The 8,894-nt window shown below is 37.2% G+C and overlaps 1 pseudogene; it reads right to left on the bottom strand.

Annotated features, from left to right (window-relative positions):
• Positions 1-251: 251 nt before the first annotated feature.
• On the bottom strand, positions 252-1,738 carry LOC117241270 (annotated as a pseudogene).
• Between the last annotated feature and the right edge of the window lie 7,156 nt (positions 1,739-8,894).

Genomic DNA, 8,894 nt, shown 5'->3' with positions numbered 1-8,894 from the left:
AGCGAGTTCTCTCGTGTAATCAACGAAGTACTCAACTTTAAAGCGATAACAGAAGAACATTATTGTATCGATAAAAATCATGCTTTTTTCAAAGAAATATGTAACTCGTATTTTTTTTAAAGCAACCCTCATAACGTATTGAATAAAATAATCATACATTTTTTTTTTGTTCAACATTTGTAAAATACGATATTATCAAGATCACCAAGGAGGTAATCTTCAATTCTTAATGAATATAATAAAAAACATAATTAATGATTGTTTGATGGTTTTATTATTATCTCTATAATACAAAAGCACAACATCGTGTCAACAGTTTATATAGTTCGTATGTTTCTGTAGGAATACACAAATAATAGTTCTCTATCACAACGTAATCTAAAGGGAAAACCCTAACTAAATGACAAAAATATCGGTAATAACTGGAACTAATGAATGTTAAAAGCAATCAGTATATTCCATACAAACTTCCATCAACACGATTCGTTCTTCATTCTCTCAACACACTAAGACCGCAATCTTTAAACGTTTATAAAACCATAAGCAATCGTGAAGTTTAGAATTCGCTAACTGGGCGTCTCTCAATCCAATTTTTGATCTTGGGCAGAAGGAGGACCTTTTTCTCCAGCAGCTTCAGATTCTCGTAATTCTCGATCAGATCAGACTTGTACATAAAGTTCAAATAATCGAGCAGAGCAACGAATGTTAAATCAGCCCAAGAGAGAGCACCATCGTAGAAGTAGCCGTCATTTTCCTTCACTTGCTGGTCCAAACGTTCTAAAATGAACGGCAGCGTCTCTTCAGCAGCCTTGCGTTTTGCAGCTTTGACCTTCTCGTCCTCCTCATAGTGGAAGGCGGCAATTTCTGAAAATTTGTTTTCAGTTAAATACTATTCGCTAATGTTATACTAATTTGAATACAGTGTTGTGCGAAATTTAAATGATACTGAAGATAGAATTACAATCCGTTTTAATCCTTTGTCTTGTATTGTTGACATACGTGTATCGTTCGACTAAATCAAATATTAAATCGGATTTCAACTAATAAATACCTGAACAGATATGTACTATCTGTTATCAAGATTCTCATAAGATTTATGCAAAACAGCACTGGATATACTCACTATGATGAATATCATGAATAGTATCAACAGTGGCATCAATATGATGATTTGCCCAGTCAGTCTTTCCAGCTAAGTCATATTGTTTGGCTAAGTAACGGCAAATAGCTGTAGACTGAGCAACCTTCCTTCTATCAGCTACGAGCATAGGAAGCTGGCCATAAGGAGTCACTAAAAACATACAACTAATAGAATCAAAGATTCTATCGAACAAACAGATTATGATGCTTCTTAAATATCTAGCTTCCTGTTATCTGTTTTGGAAAGGTATAATTTAATTTATTGATAATTTATCAGCAAACAAAGGGCATTGTCTCCTTAACAATACCTATTGTTCTCCCACATATCTTATAGAGCAATGGAGAGTAAACAATAATCTCTGTTATACTCTGCATAATTGTGTTCTACTTTATTTAGCTACTTTAGTTAAATTAGGAAAGATGAGATTTAAGAAACAGAATTTTTTTAAATTTTAAGCTTACAGGGCTTTATTTCTGGCCAGACGTCCTTTTTGATACGTTCATCTTCAAATGGAATACTAGCATAGCTGAAGAAGAACGGATTGGTTCTGCCAATGCCGTAACTGGGAAGTAAGTCAATTTATAGAGCGGCATCTTCCTGGAAGTATAATGTATACAAAGTAAAAACAAAGAATCATTGATGACAAGAATTATATTATTACAAATTATGAAGTATAAGACAATTTAAGTAAAAAGCATCAACTACTAACTACTCGCATAGCTATTTGTATCTTTATATTTTAATATAGCTTAGATATAAAAAGAATACTATTTTTGGATGTAATAATGTATAAACTTGCGCCAAATATTATAACAAAATATTGCACTTTCTATTTAAGTAGGATAGACATATTACCGGCATTTATCCTTTTTCTATAGCAATGAAATTGTTTATAAAAAAGTTTATAAGAAAACTATCAATTAATGCAAACAACGCATTTCAAAATATTAATTACATTCGCACGATTCGTTATCTCTAGTATTAATTTAACCATATGGTTCTATACACCCAAGACCCTCTAACAGTAATTTAGTGCCATTACTAGTCGTATGTACAATGTATGTTTGTATACAACTTTCGTAACTACAAAACATTCAGCATGATTATATATTCTTCCAAACTTAAGAAACATTTTCTAATTGTATATTTTAATTTATCGATCAATTATGAACATGTAATAACATTTATTTCTTTCAACTACTAATTTTTAAATCATCTGCTGTTCGGTTAATTGAAGGATGTCGGCTTTCTGTAGAAGTATTTCATATTTATTATTTAATTATGAATAAGGAAAAACATACAAAATATAGTTTTTAAACGGTTTATTATTTATAAAGAGAAACTTTGATTCAGGATATATATACTATATATATACTATTTACTTACAATTTTTTTTTAAGACTTCAAAGTCGAAACAAGCACAGGAAATTTCCAAGCCGGTTAACAGAAACTTGAATGAGACAAAAATAACCTTTAGATCAATATATGTTCTTCTTCCCCCTGTTGCTTCCACGTAACTCTTATCCTATTGGTGGAGCTGTGCTGATATGTGAAATTATGACTACATAAAAACATCCGGAAAGACTCATTGAATGATTTTATAGTTTAAGGTTAATAAATTTCCATAAATTAAAGTTGAAAATTTATGAGAACATGTTTTCTGTAACAAAACTTAGTAAAAACAAACTAGTAAGGTTTATAGATTCTTTAATGATTATGTATGTATTCATAAACTAGTTCGATAAACATCGTTCGATAAAACGTCGAACAACACACAACATTGAAGCGCGAAATTTCAAATTCAAGGAAAGATAAATAACAAATATTGCGAACAAATTATATTAAATTTACAATAATCTCATGTAAGAAAAAATAAAAGGAATAAAAGTAGTACAGAAGATAGAAAAATCTATAAAACTGGTGGCTGGGAAATAGAAAATATATAAATTTATGTTATTAGAGTTTAGTACTTCTGTCGATCAATGTGTTACGACCGTTCGCGGAGAGACGCAGTCGCAGTAGCGAGAGGCGTAAATTCTCGCTACGATTCGGGGAATCGACGCCGCGAAGTAGTCGTTCCCCTGTTTCGGTTAAGATAAGAGGTGGTTAAATGAATATGACACAGTATAGTAAGTTATATTTCACCGTTTATTCCAACAACTTATAACGAAGGCAGTTACGCTGGTGCGTATGTACGAGATTTTTTTTTTATTTATTTGTTGAAATTACAATCAATTCTCGCGTTGAGAATATGTACGAGATGAATGAGTGACTGATCTGTGGGTGTGTCCTATCCGGTGGAAGGATATTGACCGTTCGAAGGATGTGAAATCAGAACTGTCTTGGGAGACGATGCTGTCTCGGAGGAAAGCTAAGGATGGGTGTGTCTAGCGCACGGGACCATCGGATTTGTTGGTGACGATTTTAGTTAGGAGAGTGAAGGAAGTGGCTTCGTTGTTAATTGGTTAACGAAGGGTCTTAACCGCCCTCGAAAGAAAGTGGTTAGTGGGAGGAAAGTTGCAGCATACGTGAGAAAAACTAACTTTCCCTTGTCCAGTCGGGGTAGACAATAGTCTTTAGAAATTCTTCGGAAACAGACGTTTGTTTGGTTTGAAGGACCTTTTCTAGGAAATCTATGAGATTTATGGAAGGTACTTGAAACTATGGAGGATACGCTGCGAGTATCCGGTGACATCTGGTTGCCATATTGCTCGCGGTGCGACGTAACAAAATGGAATAGAAAGATTATACCACAGACGAGATTATACTTTATACTTTATTATACTTTATACTTTATTATTACATTACATCAATTGACATCTTTGGAATTACAACGATTCGATACACATTTTAACGTTTTAAACGGTTTAACGTTTAACATTCTAACATTCAGTTAGAACTTTGTATTGATTAGAGATATTGTAACGACCAGAAATATCGATACATATATCAATACTTTTACCTCGAAATTCGTAGATTCGTACTCTTCATTGTCCATACAAATTGTGTCATATATGTCCAAACCAAATTTAATTTCCAATTTAAAACCAAAATTCTTTTTCGAAAATGGCACTTCCAATTCTTCTTATTCTCACTATTTAATTGCTAGCCGTATCAAGTAACAACGAAGAAAATAATAATATCTAAACGTTAAGCAGGTCCATATTTTTGGGGATACAATTAAAAAAGTAAATCGTCGGTGGAATATTGTTTCACCTATCAAGAATTTTGGAAGGTATAATTAGAAAGGTACAACCTGGGTAGAAAATTGTACTCCTTATCGAGTATTTTTGAAAATATAATTGAGAAAGTGGAATCTGGATAGAGAATTGTTTTACCTACGAAGCATTATAAAAAGTAAGTTTAATAAAACTATACCTTGGATATTTCATATATTTTTTCATATTATACGCATTCGTTAAAATTTTACACTCCCAAACATCCTGCTATACTTGCACAAAAAAGCGCAGTCTAGTAATATCCCCCTCATTGCTCCTCACATTTTCTTTCTAATCATCTCTCGTTCGCTTTTCCTGATATTATTCTCAGCGTAAGTTCAGAGTGGCGGTTTTTAAACTCAGGAACGCGCGGCTGTTCGTTAAATGAAAGATCAAACGTAAGAATTGCCGCAGTCTTAACGCGAGATAATTCATTTCGTGGCACAGAGCGCACGTCGTTGAATATTAATTCATATCTCATATAAGTTGCGAATAAAAAAAGCAGATAAAAGAGGACATAAATCCGATAATTACCGCGAATATTTACGCAATTTCAAGAAATACAAAAGAAATTTGTTTGTAAGCATGCTACTAAGTATTATTAGAAGTACTGTACTTTCGATATTTTACATATTCTTGCATATTTTCTACATTTTTCTGTATTTTTGTATCCTTAAACTTTCCGTAAACGCGTAAACGACTGCGCTCTGACAATGACAAGAAAGATTCTACTGATAAAAATAAAGCATCGAATTTCACCGAACTCTCAGAAATGTAATTCTCAGATCACATAAATTAAAAAGGAAGAACAAAAGAAAATACAAATATATATATATACGTAGCCACAAATCAATTTGGATCACGACAGATAAAATAGGTAGCAATAATGTCTCCACGAACATTATCATAATTTATTGGAATTTACATAAAAGCCAAAGAATGCTATTGTTTCAATGACATGGCGTTTTGTCGAGTTAGATAAATATGAATTGTGTGTTCGGTCGTGTTTCACGCGACGAAAAAGGAAATCACAAGACAAGGTGTCGCCTCGTTGGAAGCAACAAATCGCAATACGAGGGTGGAAATTGGATGACACCGGGAGGATTACGAGGGATGAGAAATCTGTCGAGAGCGTGAAAGGCTCGCGGTCACCGGGTTTCTCCAGTTCTGTCGCTTTTAACGCCGAGTTCTTCCGCTTCGAGGATAGAAGCTGCGAAATATCGAGGCCATTGTCCAAAGATTTTCAAGAGTATCCGATGCAACGTCTTGAAATTTACGAGAGCAAATCTGATAAATTCTTATCTCTGGTCCATTCGTGGCCAATTTTTTAATACCCTCGTAACTTGTAACGACAAATAAAAATATTGGTACAGGCCAATTTTTTTTTAGATAAAATCTTGTGTGAATTTACAAAAAATACGATTCTTCGTTTAATTCTTTTCCCTTATTGTCTTTACATATTTGGAGTTTAAACGCGTTATAAGTACGTTTTTTTTTTAACACGATTACGTAGAATTCTTATTCTGAATAAATTATTTGTTTCCGCTTCATAACTGTTTCTAAATTACAGTGCATTTAATCTTGAAATGCACAGTAACATTTTATACTTTTTACGTTCTAAGGAATTTTCAGGATCGGTTAAAAAGTAAATTACAGTAATGGTAATACTCAATATTAATGTCAGACGTGGATACTTCACTGTTTTGTATAATAATTTGTTATCTTGGCATCGATCAAGGTATTTAATATACAAAGCGTACAGATTAATAAGAATTTTAATTAATCCTTCTTCTATAGTATTCACCGTTCTTTTCGAGCTCGTACCATTTCAAATAGACTTTCGAATGGATTTCAAAGATTTGTCTGTTCAAATAAAACGCGATCTTTTTTATTTCCCTATCAGTCGTCCCGTTACTGTTCCGTTGTTTCCAACAGATTGCAGATTCGTTTAAAAAACATTTGTAACGAAAAACAAACCCACTCGCAGAAATGTTATTCAATATCGCATTTATAACTTTCATAGACATCCTCCTCTCATTGCTATCATTGTAAACAGATTGAAACTTCGTTTGCAAACACTCGCGATTGAAAAAAAAAAAGAAGAATTAATGTTAAACAATTTTATCTTGTGTTCCATTTATAATTTTCATAATTGTCTTCCCGACGTTGTATCATTTTAAATTGCTTTTTTCTATCCATCTATGTTGCAGCGAGATCAACGGTCCTAATTACTAAATTGCACGATGTGTTCATACAAATTCACTTTTTATGAACGCGATGAAACGAAATGAAACCTAAGTAGAGATTTGTTTTCTCATCAAATATAACGAGTTTTATACTTTGGATAGATTGCCTCGTTGTGAGAAGGTCTTAATCGTTTATAATGGCGATTAAGTAATTGCAATAAGTCATATTTTTAAGAAACGTTCTCACATGCTGTCACACACTCTAATTAGAAAAGGATCATGAAACATTCGGTTTATGATATTATTTGTTTGTAAATCTTCCTGCTTCCGGAAACTTTTTTAAATATGAAAATATTTATATACAAAATTAAATATTTTTTTTCAATATCAACACTTCTTGCGTTTATGTTGTCCTAGTCAGAATTATATTATTTCGTGTATCCTGTTGCTTTTTATATGATAGTCCTCCCGTTGGCCGCGGATTCGTTATCAAGCCTGAGGCCCTCGTCACTAGTGTCACTATCGACAATAAAGGTACCCCACCCGCGACCGGACGATGGAGAACTCCAACACGGAATCGCAATCTCCCGCGAGCCCTGCCCGGGAGGGCGCCTCGAGCTCGGACTCGGAATGTGACTCGAGCTCGGATTCGGATTCAGACTCGACATCAGAAGTGGCATCCGAACATACGTTGTCGGCACGGGATCGTAAGAGTATCGTACGCGCACTAAAGCGGTCGCTAGAAGAAGAAGAAGAAGAAGAAGAAGAAGAAGAAGAAGAAAGGACACCGGGCAACCTGGGTATCGCTACCGCGCTTCAACCCCGAAGCCGCGGACGCAGATCCAGCCGCCTGGTACACAGCCGTCGGCCTGCTCATGAGGGACCACCCCCTGAAAAACAGCGCACTGTATTCTGCCCTAAACCGTGCCCTAGAGGGTCCGGCAGCGTATTGGCTTACGCAGATAATGAACGGCGACGAGCTCACCTGGCCAGATTTTAAGGAACAATTCGCCGCGCACTTCGGTGGCCAAGAAGTAGCAGCCGCGTCGCTAATCAAGGTAGCCGAGGAACTACCGCGGGACGGCGAAACACCAGGAGCGTACGGAAATCGTATCATCACCCTCCTGGGGTCGAAGTGGCGAAATTCAACCAGGGAAGAGGTACTCGCCGCCACCGCCCTCCATCTGCTGGGCTCGCGCGATGGACGTTTTAAACGACTAGCGCTCACGAGTGACATCACGTCGGTGAAACAATTCCAAAGAGAAATGAAGCCCTTCCTATACACGGAGTGGCCAACGCCCCCGCCGTGGAGGTCATTAGCGAGCTCCGGAAACAAACGAGGCAGGTCACCCGCCCCCTGGACCAGGTGTGGCCACTGCGGTATTTACGGACATCCGACATTCGAATGCCGCAAGAGGGCGAAGTGGGAACCGAAGAAGGACCCCCGACGCCCGGAGGAAAGCCGACCGGCTGCACCACCAAAAGCGTTGTGCTTTCACTGCCACATGCCGGGACACATCGCGTCTCGCTGTCCATCGCGGCGAGAAGAAAAACATTGCCCCGAGGACGAGCGCCGGGTCGATGCCTGCGTGGTGGAAGCCCCGACGGGTAGACTAAGCCAGCAGGCCACCCACGAGGACGTGTAAGTGTTAGGATGACCGAGTCGGAGGCGAAAGGACGCCGGGGCCCCTCTGGAACATCAGGACAACACCCTAACCTTGCAACCTAGACCCTAATATAGCCATAACGAAACAATCGCAAGTCCAAACCGATAGCAATCATACGTCGATCGGAGGATCGTGTGTACTGAGACACTCGACCGGAGTCTTGTTTCGGTGGCGTCGTTGGGATGACGAGCAGTCTTGCTAGAGAGCTGATCGGTGAAGGAAGTCGAGTGCCTTACGAGCAGGGAGTGGTGCACGTGTGAGTTAGAGCAAGGGAACCTGTCCTCCCGTTGGTCACGGATTCGTTATCCGAAACCGAGCTGCTTGTATTATCACAAAACAAAATTGCCAGTACGTCATTTCCGTACTCTCGTCCTCGCGAAAATGGTTTTGCTCGTTAAGAAAAAACGAAGAGACAGGGAAGAGAGGGAAAAGCAAACGGAGAGCGCTTTTAAAAAGCTGGCGAACCGTGTGTTACCACAACGAGATACGCGGTGCTATTTGTCGCTTTAAATTGTGTCGCAACTCGTTTTTGAGATCTTTGCCAGGGACGAGTTAAAACACGCTGCAAATATATTTCTGGCTTTTCTGGGGTTTAACTGAAATATGACAAATAACGTTGTAAAACATATGTACTTATGACTTACAGAGTAATTGAGTGTACAAAATATATAGTATACAAAAT

The sequence above is a fragment of the Bombus vosnesenskii genome, unplaced genomic scaffold (genome assembly GCF_011952255.1).
Source record: "Bombus vosnesenskii isolate JDL3184/JDL3185 unplaced genomic scaffold, Bvos_JDL3184-5_v1.1 scf7180000015572, whole genome shotgun sequence".
Lineage (NCBI taxonomy): Eukaryota > Metazoa > Arthropoda > Insecta > Hymenoptera > Apidae > Bombus > Bombus vosnesenskii.
Note: the sequence above shows the minus strand (reverse complement) of the source record. Positions and strands in the feature narration are given on the sequence as shown.